Source organism: Symphalangus syndactylus, chromosome 7, assembly GCF_028878055.3.
Source record: "Symphalangus syndactylus isolate Jambi chromosome 7, NHGRI_mSymSyn1-v2.1_pri, whole genome shotgun sequence".
Taxonomy (NCBI): Eukaryota; Metazoa; Chordata; class Mammalia; order Primates; family Hylobatidae; genus Symphalangus; species Symphalangus syndactylus.
The window spans coordinates 126,104,802-126,119,521 of record NC_072429.2 but is presented as its reverse complement, the minus strand read 5'-3'; the positions used below and the strand labels follow the sequence as shown (position 1 = coordinate 126,119,521).

The following is a 14,720-nucleotide window of genomic DNA, read 5'->3' as shown; positions in this document are numbered from 1 at the left end:
GCAGGAGGAATGTGGAGGGAGAAACATTTAAAGCCCATGACTTTGAGGCTACAGTGAGCCGTGATTGTACCACTGCACTCCAGTCTGGGCAGCAGAGCAAGCAAGACCCTATCTCACAAAAAAAGAGAAAAGAATAAAAAAAGTAAGGCATGATTTTATTTTCTTCAGGCCAAATAAAAGCATGTGTAGAAAATCGAGTTCACTATCTTTCCGGAAGAATGTGTCTACCAACTAATTTATTGAGGATCAATTTTGTGTTAAGAGATTTCCGATGCTCTTTTATTTAACCTAATACCTTCAAGTGTAATTTCTACTGCACTGATACCCCGCAAGAAGAGTATCAGTAACTTTTTCAAGTAGTAAATGACAGAAACCTATTTCAAACAGGTTTTGGGAAAAAGGGGAAATATAATTGCCAATTAAAGATATGCTGAATTGTGCATCAGGCTTTCAGAACCACCCTCCCCCCCACCACCACCACCCTCTCTCTCTCTCTCTCTCTCTGTGCAAGAAGCAGAGTAAAAGTGAATTTAATAATGGCCATTAGTAAAGGTAAATAGGTTCACATCCTCTGTTTAAGGGTATAATCTATGCTAGAAAGATTTTTAAAGTGGCAAAATAATTTTAACTTTTAAATTAAAATTTTAATTTTTAAAATAAATTTCGAAACAGGAAATATTCTCTAATAATGTTGGTTACACGAGCCATTTGCAGTAGGAGGTTTGCAGTATTTTGACATATGTGACATCCAACACTCAGGACAGTCCTGAATTAGAGACCTCAGTAATTGCTGGTAACAGACAGGATTTACTTTTATAAATAACCCAATTTTAGTAACCCTTGAAGAATTTTCATAATAGGTTAACACAAAATAGTGCAAAAACTCAAGTCCATGGAACTGAAAATCACTTGCACATAAGAAGCAAAGGGACAGCTTGAATATCTGAACAAATGCACAGACCATCACTCCTCCTTCATATCACACTTTGAGAACTAAAGCAAAGGTACTGTGGAGCTGGGAGCAGTGAGGTCATGAGCAGTTCCCAATATTTTTAAAAGCCCAAGGAAATAACTCGTTAATTTGTTAATACTGGTTTGTGTTTGTTTTTTTGTTTTCATGTTGAGACAGTCTCGCTTTGTCAACTAGGCTGGAGTATAGTGGTATGATCCCCGCTCCCTGTAGCCTCTGCCTTCCAGGTTCAAGTGATTCTCCTGCCTCAGCCTCCCAAGAAGCTGGCATTACAGGCCTGTGCCACCACACCCAGCTAATTTTTATATTTTTAATAGAGATGGAGTTTCACCATGTTGGCGAGGCTGGTCTTGAACTCCTGACTCCAAGTGATCCACTCACCTCATCCTCCCAAAGTGCTGGGATTACAGGGGTGAGCCACCACACCCAGCTTAATGTGTTAAGACTTTATAAACTATCTAAAATATTAAATAAACTGTGCTTCAAGTTGGATTTACTTTCTGATTCCTGTTGATCAGAAGTTTTTATTTGTGACTTGTATATCTTTGATCAATAGAAAACTGATACAAGGAATTAAGGACTCATGAAAATGGCGATCCTTTATTTTTGGACCAGATTCTTTCCAAACATTGGATCCTTGGGCAAAAGCAACAAAAGAGACATTCCTCGTACTAAAAAGGCCGTATACCAGTACTCCCATCAGACTCCCTATTTTAACAGCAAGCCTAGGGAGGTGAGTTCCTTCTTAAGGCTTACACTGGGTGAGTCCAGTGCCCAACCAGCCCATAAGCACAGCAAGGACGGGCTTCCTGTCTTCGTCACTGTTTATATTTCCTTCAGGTCCTCTTTGTTGAATAGTGGTGAATTAACATCTTTTGATTTAGTCTATTGTCCCAGATAGTATTTTATTTCCAACCGTGCAATTGCTAATGCTTCTGTTTTCTTTTTGCTTTTTCCCCTGCAGCTTAACTAACATTGACTACTGTGTTAGGATTAGTCATTGCTGACTGTGCCAGCCTGCAGCCTCATAATCAGAGCCTTGTCACCAAGCATGGCTGCCCCAGTGACTGGAATGGAAATGAAAATAAAGCAAGTGTTATTTTCCTCATCCTGAAGCACGAGAGAACTGCATCAGGCTTACCAACGTGAATGTGGGTAAGAAGGAGTTTTGAGGTCCAGCAAAGATTTTATAGCTAGTGAGGCTGGCTGGAAGCAGAGTAGATCTGGTCTGATGTGTTGCAAGATGTGAACTTATTAAGGCATCACAGAGGCATCTCCCAGCGGGGGTGGAGGAGAGCAGCAGGGATGGAAAGGAAGAAGACTTTCAAGATAGGATGTTCCAAAGGATGATTGGAAGAGAAGGGTGATGTCTGGAAGTGATAAGCCTCAGATGTTTGTTTGCACCTTACTGGAAAGCCATGTAAATTAACGGAAACTTCCTGGCAAAATAGCTTGACTTGTAGCAACTTCACAACCATAACGATCCAGAGGTGAGGTTTGCCCGCACCCTATTCATTTCAATCCTGAAGGCAATTTTCCCCCTGGCCAGAGAGAAGCTCAAGACTGTGAATGAAAGCAAGAAAGGTGGCATCAGTGAGATGCCATGAAGAGAGTCAGAGTTGGCGTAAGTTGTCTCACAGTGCCTTCATGTAGCACTCCCAGATTTCAATTCAAGCCAAGCCACCTCTGTCAGGACATTCACCAGGAGCCCCAGAAGTGTCATATTTACTAAGACCAAGTCAGCAAGCAGTGATGCAGGGTCACCCGTGTGCTCACCATGGTGCTTGGCATATTTTTTTTTTTCGAGACGGGGTCTTGCTTGTTGCCTTGGCTGGAGTGCAGTGGCGCAATCTTGGCTCACTGCAACCTCTGCCTCCTGGGTTCAAGCAATTCTCCTGCCTCAGCCTCCCGAGTAGCTGAGACTATAGACGCACGCCACCACGCCTGGCTAATTTTTGTATTCTTAGCAGAGACGGGGGTGGGGGGGTTTCATCATGCTGGCCAGGCCAGTCTCGAACTCTTGACCTCGTGATCTGCCCACCTCAGCCTCCCAAAGTGCTGGGTTACAGGCATGAGCCACCACACCCAGCTGAAAAATGCCTGGCTGGCATTCTTATACTAATTCAGGAAGCAATCACTTATTCAATAAATCCTGAGAGCCAGCTGTATACAGGGACTATACTGGATCCATGCAGATAAGCTAAAGAGCAAAGCCCCAGGTCCTGTTCTCAAGAGGCTCCTAATTTGGGAGAGAGAGATAGACATGCAAAGAGAGTTGCACCCCAGCATGATGACTCGGCTTGTGAGCCCCTCACCTAGCCCTGGAGGATAAAGAGAGAAGAAAGACTGCCTCAGGGTTAAGCAGCAAGGAGGGAAGAGAAGGAAAGCTAGCCGAGCAAAATACAGTGGGCCCTCCTTATCTGTGGGTTCCACATTCCTGAATTCAACCCCAGCCACCGTCAAAATATTTGAGGGAAAAATGGTGGTTGCATTTGTACTGAATACGCACAGACATCCTTTTCTTGTCATTTTTCTCTAAACAATACACTATAACAACTATTAACACAGCATTTACATTGTGTTAGGTATTATAAGTAATCAAGATGATTTGAAGTATACAGGAGGGTGTGCATAGGTTATATTGCAAACACTGCGCCATGTTATGTAAGAGACTTAAGCATCCGTGAATTTTGGTACTCATGGGGGAGTTCTGGCACCAATCTCCCACAGATACCGAGGGACGACTATGCATACCTAGGGGAGAAACCCTACGTGCAGGGTTTGTTTGGTGCTGCTGGCAGATAGAAAAGAAGGGAGGAGTCAGGGCCTTTCAGCTTTCTATTCTGGTTGAAGGGCTTGGGACTGCTGAGGACTAAAAGTGGCTAAGAAAGTTGCAGCCTCCACAAGGAGATAAATGAGATGATGATGACGATGAGAGAGAGAGAGAGAGAGAGAGTGTGTGTGTGTGTGTGTGTGTGTGTGTGTGGTTAATAACACAAGCTTTGGATCCAGGCAACTCTAGGTATGACTCCCCATTCCTTTCCTTCCTGTGTAATCTTGAGCAAGTCACTGACTTCTCTGAGCCACCATTTTTTTCATCTGTAAAATGGGTATAAAAATATCAAGCTTGGGCTGGTTGCGGTGGCTCATGCCTGTAATCCCAATGCTTAGTGAAACTGAGAAGGGAGGATTGCTTGAGGGCAAGAGTTCAAGAGTTCAAGACCAGCCTGGTCGAGAGAGAGACAGAGAGAGAGAGAGAGGAGAGAGAAAGCGAGATTAGTCTCAGAGATAGTGAGCGCTTGTCACAGGAGAACTCGAGTTGTAGAGGAATTTCAAGTGTGGGCCTAATGAAACGGAATAGACTTTAGGGTTTATTTCAACTCTGATCTACTAGCACTCTACTAAAACTCACTGAGCTTCAGTTTTCTCTCCTGTAAAGGGAAATCATAGTAGTGCCTTCCACATAGGGCAATAGTGTTTACCGCAGCCTTATGTGCAATTACTTTTGGCAAATTTTAAGGGCCATAAATGGTGGCTATTATTGTTGTTAAATGAAGAATTAGAGTCTTCAAATAGTCATTTATTGTGTGAAAGACACATTAGGCTGGAAATGACACTAGGAAGCTACTTGCTGTACAATACACTAAGGCTCCCAGAGAATTAAACACATCATTGTGATCATGGCAGGACCGATCAAAGTATTTTCATGTGTGAGAAAAGAGTGAGAGGAGCACTGAAGAACACTTAGGCAGAAAGGAGTAGATTAGGGTCTCTAGGCAGAGGCAATAACATGACACAAATAATAAAAGCTCCAATGATTGAGCTGCTACTTGCTGCATAAATTATCCATTTAATTCTCACAGCGACTATGCAAACTTGATATTCTTGTACCCATTTTACAGATAAAGAAACAGTGGTTCTAAAAATCAGTGACTTACTCAAGGTTATACAGTAAGAAGAAAAAGTGGTGCGTCATATTTGGAGCTGCCTGGGTCTAAAGCTTGTGTTTTCAGCTACTCAGACACCTGTCACCTGCATGAGGGCAGGAACCACAGGTGAGCACAGCACGTATGGGAGATGAGCTGGAAACTCCTCCACCAGCAACAGCCAGCCTGGGTGGAGCACAGTGAAGATGCAAATGTGTGGGGTGAATTGCTTGAGCACCCGCAATGTCAGATTGGAGTTCACGAAGATTCTGATAGAATAGGAAGTGCTGTTGAGGGCAGTGAGCAGGGCCATGTGAAGTGGTTAGAGGCAGGCTTTGAAACAGATGGCACAGGTTCAAATCTCAGCTTTCCTACGCATCAGATGCGTGATGCTGCAGAGAGAGAGTATGGAAGAGAAAAGTTGAAGCAACCCGCACAGAACACAACCGACATCATGTTTATTTCTCTGGTTCCCGAGAAGAAAGGATCATTAACCAATGAACCTCAGAGAATTCTTGTTAGGAAGTGAACCTTAGCATATACAAAACTTGCCATTTGGACAATCAGAGGGAACAGGGAGCAAAGAACTCTGCTCAACTGAGCTGACGAGCCCTTTACGAAGATTAGAAAAGAAGAGCGAGGGGAAACACCATCATCGCCACCTTGATGATGCAGTTGGTAGCACAAATACAATTATGAAACAAAACTGCGTGTTGTCTTAATTTGCAGTGATTTTCAGAGCACCACCCAGATAGTTCTCATCAAAACTTAGGTTCAAAATCTATAAAATAGCCGCTGGGTGGCAGATTACACTGGCTCTAGAATAAAAAGGTGAGAATTTGCCACCCAGCTTCTACCATCAGCTCGCAATGATGTGTCTCAAGGCACACTACACCTCTGAACTAGTTTCCTGGGTAAAATGGAGCAACAGTAACCAAATTATCACTGGTTCAAAAGTCACATTGTATAGAGTATGGGAAGATACCTTGCAACTTGTAATGGGATACAAAGAATAATTATCAGTATTATGATAATGACCTCAGCACAACAGTCCTGCATATAGGGTTCTCTCCACACACCTAGTCATCAACCACACACAGGAAATAGAGACATCAATGACTGGACATAACTAGAAACTCTTTAAGTACAGAGTCAGAGAAATTACATTTCTGGGAGTCAAAGTGTTGTCTGGGACGAGCAACATCAACACCAACATCATCTGGGAACTTTTTTAAAACTGCAAATTTTGGGACCGCATCCTTGAACCACTAAATCAGAAACCCTGGGGGTTGGAATCAATATCCCTTTTAATAATGATGACCACTGACCTAGAGAAAACAGTCACCTGGCAAGAGACATGACCAAGTGACTTTACATGTAGATCAAAAGCATTCCCAATAGGAAGAAAATGGACTTTTTCTGATGAACTCAAATGATCAAAAAAAAAAAAAAAAAAAAAAAACCTGGAAGCTACCGGCAAATGATCAACATGGAATATCACATGGTTTTGTTATAATTTTATCCTTTTCTCCTGTAGTGGGCCCTATAGTGTCACCTCGAAATTCATGTCCACTCAGAGCCTGGGAATGTGACCTTATTCAGAAATATGGTCTTTGCAGGCTGGGCGCGATGGCTCACGCCTGTAATCCCAGCACTTTGGGAAGCTGAGGCGGGTGGATCACCTGAGGTCAGGAGTTCAAGACCAGCCTGGCCAACATGGCAAAACCTCGTCTCTACTAAAAATACAAAAATTAGCTGGGTGTGTTGGCACATGCCTGTCATCTCAGCTACTGGGGAGGCTGAGGCGGGAGAATCGCTTGAACCCAGGAGACGGAGGTTGCGGTGAGCCAAGACTGCGCACTGCACTCCAGCCTGGGTGACAGAGAGAGACGTCATCCAAAAAAAGAAACGTGGTCTTTGCAGATGTAATCAGTTTAAGATGAGGTTATACTGGGTTAGGTTGGGCCCTAAATCCAATGCCTAGAGTCCTTATAAGGGGAGGAAAATTTGAAGAAGCAGAGACATAGGGAGGAATGTCGTGCAAAGATAGAGGCAGAGATTGGAGTGACGCATCTATAAGCCAAGGAAATCAAAGGATTGCGGGCACCTCTAGAAGCTAGGAGAGAAACAGGGAACAGGCTCTGGCTGAGAGCTCTCTAAAGGAACCGACTCTGCTCACATCTTGATTTCAGACTTCGAGCCTCCTGAACTGTGAGAGGATGAACGTGATAAGCCATCACTTTGTGGTCCTTTGTTATGCCACCCCTGGAAAAATAACACACTCCCTTTTTAAAAAGCAAACATTTCTCAACATGGTGAAACCCCGTCTCCACTAAAAATACAAAAAAAAAAAAAAAATTAGCTGGGCATGGTGGCAACGCATCTGTAATCCCAGCTATTCAGGAAGCTGAGGCAGGAGAATCACTTGAACCCAGGAGGTGGAAGTTGCAGTGAGCTGAGATCAGGCCACTGCACTCCAGCCTGGCACCAGAACAAAACTCCATCTCAAAAAAAAAAAAATAATAAATAAATAAAAATAAAAAAGGAAACATTTCTCAATATTTAATTTTCTGGAACCACTCCAATTACCCCCAATTTTTCAGACTCTTGATAGTCCTTCTCTTCTGAGTGTAGACTCTTTCCTTAGGCCATATTATACGTGATTATGGCTCAAGTTTATATTTCCAGCCGAGATCCCTTCTCTGAGATCATAGATACTCAGATTTAGGTAATTAAGCATCCCCTGAAGAGGTGGTATAGAATAATGAATGAGTCTTGGGCTTTGGAACGGAGTTTTTCCCAATACTCTGAAGGCTACATGAGAGAAGAAACTGACATTTTCCTCACTATTATATTCTAGTATTCAGGTTTACAAGGCCCTGAAAAGGTATTTGTATGATGAATGAAGAAAGCAAAAACATTGGCTAGAATGAGGAGGGGGCTCAGGCTTAATTGTTTATAGTAACACTATTTCTTCCTTGCTTTCCATACTGCCATTGGCAGGAGGGAGAAGAGAATGCCTCAGAGCCCTGGGTGCTCCAAGAAAGACCCCACACCCTACCTCCTCTGACATTCACAGTCTCACCACTGGTGTCTTGCAGAAGATCCTCTCTTGATCTCCATGTCCATAAAATACTACAAAAGCCCCAGACACCCAGCTCATCCTTTAGCTCCCATATACTTTCCCAATACTGCTCTGTATACCACCTAATCTGACCCCATCTTCACTTCTTTCTAATTCCCTCACCCTCCCTTGTACAATTCCAGATCAGTCATCAGCAAAATCCCTTATAACCTGTGCCGCTTCTTTATAAATCCCTTTTTGCCTTTTTGCTCTAATGGAAACTCAGATACTCCTGGGATCCCTGCCTCCTCATAAAGTCCTTCTAATTTGTCACTTTTTTTTTCTGCTTCCTTCTATCACTAGCCTGGAGGTTGACTAGGTGTCCTCTTATTTCCTCATTCCAGCCTCCAGATGCTTCTCCCTGCCTGCTCTCTGAAAACTCGCTTTGAAGTTTATGTCACCCATCTATACCTTTAGTTGCCCCTCTTTATTGCAGGCATCTACAAACCCATGATTCGGAGAATTCCCCCTTATTCTTTGAAGTTTTTAACTTCTGACCTGTTCTCATAATCATAATCATACTGTTCATATCATAAACTGGTGACTTCACTAGCAGTCAAGATAATCTTACCAGTAACTTGACCTTAACTCTTTTACCTCTTCTCTCTTCTTTCTAGGTCTTGGCATTAAAATCACTGCCACTCCCTGTAATCTCGGTTTCAAGTATTTCACTTTATTAACCACCACACTCTATCTTTCCAACTCACTCATTCTAGGACCTTCAATCCAAAAAAAATGTGACTGCACAGTGACCTATAGTGTCTGGATCTTGTTTTCTGTTTCACTGGGAGAAGAGAAGGGAGCAGAAGGTAACTTTCTCCCAATCCCCTCGCCATGTCTACCTCGCCTGTATCTGCCCTATATACTCACCTCTCTCTCAGTTAGTGTGAATTAACAATCCATGTTTGTATGCAAGGCCGGTCTCTGCATTTTTGTACCAGAACCCATTCCCTCTTACCAACTCAAGGATGGTGCTTCAGAAAGCACCCTTTATCTCCCATATCAATATTTTTTTTTTTTTTTTTTTTTTTTTTTTTTTTTTTTGTGACAGAGTCTTGCTCTGTCCCCCAGGCTGGAGTGCAGTGGCGCGATCTTGGCTCATTGCAAGCTCTGCCTCCCGGGTTCATGCCATTCTCCTGCCTCAGCCTCCCGAGTAGCTGGGACTACAGGCGCCCACCAACACGCGCGGCTAATTTTTTGTATTTTTAGTAGAGACGGGGTTTCACCGTGTTAGCCAGGATGGTCTCGATCTCCTGACCTCGTGATCCGCCCGCCTTGGCCTCCCAAAGTGCTGGGATTACAGGCTTGAGCCACCGCGCCCGGCCTCCCATACCAATATTTTTATTTGCAAATGAAGCCTGTGTGTAATTCCTCCCATCTTCAAAACTCCTTTCCTTGATACCACATTTCCCTGCTCTCCTTCTTAGCAAAACTTCTTTAAAGAGATGCTTTTTCTCAGTATCTCTTAAATCTTTTTCCCTTTCTCTCTGGAACTCACTCTACTTAGGCTTATGTTCTTCCCTCTTTATAAAATTGTCTCTTGCTAATGTCTCCAAAGGCCTGCAAGTTGCAGATCTCATTCCTATTTTTAAGTGACCTAGTGGCAACATTGGACCTAGTGACGGCTCCTTCTGCAATGAAAATATTTTCTCATTTCTTCCAGGATACCATTCTCATATTCCCTACAGGCTGCTCCATCTCAATCACCTCTGTTTGCTTCTCAACTTCCCAAACAATACACTTTGGTATACTCTAGGATTCAGTTCTTAAACATCACCTTTATTTGTCTATGCTCACTCCCATATAGTCTTATGGCCTTGATACCATCTATACACTGATGACTCCCAAATTCATTGCCAAATCTGTGTCTCCCCTGTGAATGCAACAGAACTGCATATACAACTACTCATTTGACGTCTACACTTGAATGTCTTTAAAAGTTTACCCAAAATAAACTCCCAGTTTCCTTCCTCCCCAACTTGCTCCTTCTGTAGTCTTGACCTCAAAAAATAGCAACTCCATCCCTTCAATTAGAACAAAAGTGCCTAACTCCTCCTTTTGCTCACATTTCACATCTAATACATTCCCAAATCCTACTGGTTCTGTATTCAAAATCTGTCTAGGGTCCACCTACCACTCACCATCTAGAATGCCACCCTGGTCCATGCCACCATCATCTCTGATTTTTTTTTTTTTGACAGCCTGATACCTGATTTCTCTGCTTCTGCCTTTGGCTCACTTATAGTTTACTTCTAACACAGCAGCTAAGTGATGACTTTGTAGTGTACATCCTATAAACACCACACCCAGCTCCTTCAGTTCTTTTCCTTTTACTCATGATAAAAGTCTAAATTCTTAAAATGGCCAGCTCACACTATGTCTCCAATTTTAACAGCAGGCTCTCCTCCCTGTTGTGGTCCATCCATATTGGCCTTTTTTGCTATCCTTGAAACAAGTCCACAAGCCTTGCCTCAGGAGCTTTGTGCTTGGTGATTCCTCTGCTTGGAACATGTTTCTCTCAGGTGCCCTTCACTTCCTTCTGGCCATTGTTGAAATGCAATTGTCTCAAGATGCCTGCCTTCGCCTTATTTTAAACAGCATCCTCCTTTACAGAGGGCCTTCATTCCTTTTTACCTGCTTTACTTATTCCCATAACAATTCTCATCACCTAGTATACTATATTTTGATCTACTTATTTTATTTAATGCCTGTGTTCTCCCATCAGGGCAAGGGACATTTGTCTGCTTTGCTCCCAATTGCATTCTTAATGTTTTGGAAAATGCATGGCACATACTATTTGCTGAGTCACTGAATGAATGAATCTACATATTACTTTTTCGCTGTTGTGGATTGGGATATGTATGAGAAGAGATAGAAGATCTCATTCAAAATAGGAGATGCTTTATCACTCTCTCTACCACTCACTTGTGCACTGGCTCTGTCTTAGCCACTTACATAACCCCCTGTTTCCAACAGAACAATGAGCAATCTTAGAAATTAAGGGATTCCATGTCACAGTCTCCACATTCTTTTCTGTCTGTCACTTACCTTGTCCTTTTTGCTTTTGGGGTGGGGATGGGTCTGTGTCACTTTTATCTCAGAATGTTCAGTCATTTTAAGACTTAATTTGGGGTTTAGTGTTCCAGACACTGGTCATTGGTCCATTTTGATTTTCTCTTTTCCCCTCCCCTCCCCTCCCTCCCTTCCCCTCCCCTCTCCTTTCCTCCCCTCCCCTCCCCTCCCCTTTTTTTTTCCATTCCTCTTGTTCTGTGCAGGAAACGTGCAAGGGGAGAAGAAAAGACATATACACAATGCCTTTGGGGTAAACAACCTTTATCCCACGTAAATGGCAATGCAGACATAATAAGCAAATTGATATAATAAGCAAATAATAAGCAAATTGTAATGAAAAGGGAAGAAGGGAAAGATATATATAAATATATATATCCATATGTATATATTTATACTCACCAGACTGAAGGATTCATCACCAGAATAGGAAGCAACAACCTGCGCTCCAGAGTTGGCCACTCATCTGTGCACAGATGAGGGGCGGTCTCCTGAAGCTTTGGCGCACTCTGGGACCCTAGCTCTTTTTGTAATGAGTTATTTGGTGTGAGGCCCAGTCATGAGGGCCCTTTGGCTCAAGGAACACAAAAAGGTCAACTACTTGGAGAGGCTGAGGCAGGAGAATGGCGTGAACCCGGGAGGCGGAGCTTGCAGTGAGCTGAGATTGCGCCACTGCACTCCAGCCTGGGCGACAGAGTGAGACTCCGTCTCAAAAAAAAAAAAAAAAAAAAAAAGGTCAACTTGTTTCTTACAATTGTCTATTGTTTTTCAATAACTAACATATAGGAATAGATTGAAATAGGGATTTCTCTGAAACAGTGCTGGATGAATGCCTCAAGGGGCACACACAACCTGTTCTGGGACTTGGTGACCATTGTTTGTGTCCATGCTCAATTGAGTTCAAATTTAATATTTAACTTGTCCTCCACACCTCACCATCTCGCCTCTCCCCTTCCCTCTGCTCTCCCTCACTTCCCTCCTCTCCCCTCCCCTCCCTTCCCTTCCTTCCCCTCCTTTCTCTTTCTGTTTTCTTCCCTTCCCTTTTGCTCTTCTTTTCTCTCTCTCTCTCTCTTTTCTCTCTTTAATTTTTTCTCTTTTTGTGACTGGCTTGGAGCTCTAATAATGGAAAGTTAACAGTCTTTCCGTTATTAGAATTTAGATGGTACAGAAAATAAGAGAAAGTGAAGAAATCCCATTAAGCCTTTAGAAAATCTTCCCTCAAATCACATCATTCTCACCAGTCTGGTTCCTGAATTCTTTGTTTATTATTTGGCATGCCAACTTTCTTTATAAGTTTAACAGGAATTAAGCATTTAAAAGTGTGGGTTTTTTTTTCATGGTAAATCAAACTTCCAGATCTATCGTTGAGAGAATAGTATCATGAGTCCCCATGTAGACAGAACCTCTAGTTCCTGAAGTCCTTGTCCCTTTTCTTTCTGCCCCTATAAAGTTAATGACCATTTTTTCCTTCATTTAAGAGAAGAACCAGTCTGAAAACAGAGACTCTGTTGCTTTGAGTTCTGGAATACTGTTCCAAGAATACAGTAAGACAGTGGTATGAAGGGAAATGCTTTCGATGTACAGATGACTGGTTTTGTTGACAGAGAAAAAAACAAAACAAACAAAAAATGTCTTATGACTTTCATTGAGGCAGAACTTGAAGGCACTTACAGAGCAGATTATAAAAATTGTGAGAAGTGACTGATGCAGGGAAGTTCTCACAGCAGGAAAATGATGGCTCAGAGAGCCACCAGAGTGCTTGGGAGGAGTTTGAGTGTTAAAGATAGAAGAACAGAATGACTATTCAAGATGTACAACATGACTATCCGAGTTCCAGCTCACCCCTTCATGTAAAATGTCAAGCTGGAGGGTATAGAAACCTAATCTCATTTATGAGAAAATAAGTAAAACAGAACTGGAATCCTTGAATCCTCAGAAAAAGCCTAGGGAGTCTGCAAGCCCCTCAAAGAAGTTCCATAGTAAGCATGGAATAACAATCCATTGTAGTGAGAAAGTCATAGGGAAGCCAAGACGTGGCTCAGGCTATCTCTCACATGTCACTACCAACTGGAGAGAGGGCCACAGTGCATTATTGCCACTGGCCCTCAGGTAACATGGAAATCCTGAGCTTGGAGGAAGCCAGGAGTCAACATGAGGGCACATTCAGAATGTGGACCTCAAGACTGGAGGCCACAGAAACACCTGAGGTCATTACAGAGGATGACAATAAGAGCATCGATATCCTTGACATCCAGACCCAATAAAAGCATCAACATGCTGAGGAAGTCCGCAGCAGAAGACAGCATGGGAACCAGACAATGCTCCCCTGACACCGCAGGGCCACACAGTCTATTTTCCCAAGTGTCCTCTTGAAATGTTGAAGAAGGGTATAGGAGAAACCCTGAAAAATAAGCATGCTTCTCAAATAGCCTGAGGTTACCTGAAAGAGACTGCTTTAAACCACAGCCTCACCCAGTAGCCTGAAAACTCTTTAAGGGCCAGTGCTGGGGTTTACCCAGCTTTTTGTTCCAAGCAGCTATCACAAACCAAGGTACTGACGAGTATCTCAGTAGAAGACCATTGAGTGATGAATAAACAGCCTAAATAAAAGCATAAAGGTTTACAGCAACTGACTAGAAGGAAAGGACTGAACTTACAGAGGAAATAATAAAAGGAGAAAGGCAGATGATACCTCTCCTTTGGTTCAAAAACAAATTGTACAAAAATAGGGCTCTCGGCCCTGTTCCAAATTACTTACTTTGAGTGAGAAAACAAATTCGATTTAATGCAGTAAGAATGACCTGCAACTACAAAACGAAGAAGAGGTAGAGGAGGAAAAACAAGCAATTTTGTTCTGTTTTATTCAGAGGATGCAGATGACTCTGGGTGCCACGTAAAGAAAGAACATTGACAACCTGTGTACCTACAATAAAGTGTATTGATCTCATTAGAGGAGCAGCTGAATAATAATTAAATCTGGAAAGACCTGGAGAATTGCTGAAGAAATTGATAAATGTCTTCGGATATAAAATAGTTGTCATATAGGAGAAGCCACAGATTTGTTTTAGTCTGCTCCAGGGAGCAAGAAAAAGAGCAGAGATGGGGAATTACTAGAAGGAAGATTTCAGTGTATAGAAGGAAGAGCATTGGAACAGGATGCCTGAAAAAGAAATTGCACAAATATAGAGGTGAGAGCCCTATTCCAAAGCACTTACTGTAAAAGTAAACGAAAGTCAATTTAACGTAATAAAATTGAGCTCCCCATCAGTGGAAGTGTCTTGGCAGGTGCCGAATGCCTGTTTGTGGGAGGTTTGAAAGAGGAGATTTAACATGGATAGGAGATAAGTACAAGACTGAAAGTCTCTTTCAAAATTAGCAATTAATGGGCTATCTCTCTCTTAGATGTTCATTCAGGCAAAACCAAGGTGAAGAACACCTGCCAGTATACTTTTCCAGAGAGGTGCCAGGATGCAAGGAAGGACACAGTGGTAGAAACATATGCATCCATGGTGGATTAACTGCAATCCTGAATGCCTCTCCGTGTGTTTGCAGCATGACTTTGTAGCTTCTCCCATGAAGAGGCAGGATCTCTTTCCCTGCCTTTCAAATTTGGGCTGGCCATGTGACTTAC

At 42.6% G+C, this 14,720-nt stretch overlaps 1 long non-coding RNA gene across 2 annotated transcripts in view; it reads right to left on the bottom strand.

Moving 5' to 3' along the window:
• The window catches only part of LOC134737143 (uncharacterized), a 517,224-nt gene that overhangs the window by 152,488 nt on the left and 350,016 nt on the right, over nucleotides 1-14,720 (bottom strand). Inside the window, exon 1 of one of the 2 annotated variants that reach the window (XR_010121775.1) lies at nucleotides 11,492-14,391. The exons of the other annotated variant lie outside the window; for it this stretch is intronic. This is a non-coding gene — a long non-coding RNA (uncharacterized lncRNA). Of the gene's footprint in view, nucleotides 1-11,491; nucleotides 14,392-14,720 lie in introns of those variants that run through there. 2 annotated transcript variants of the gene reach the window in all.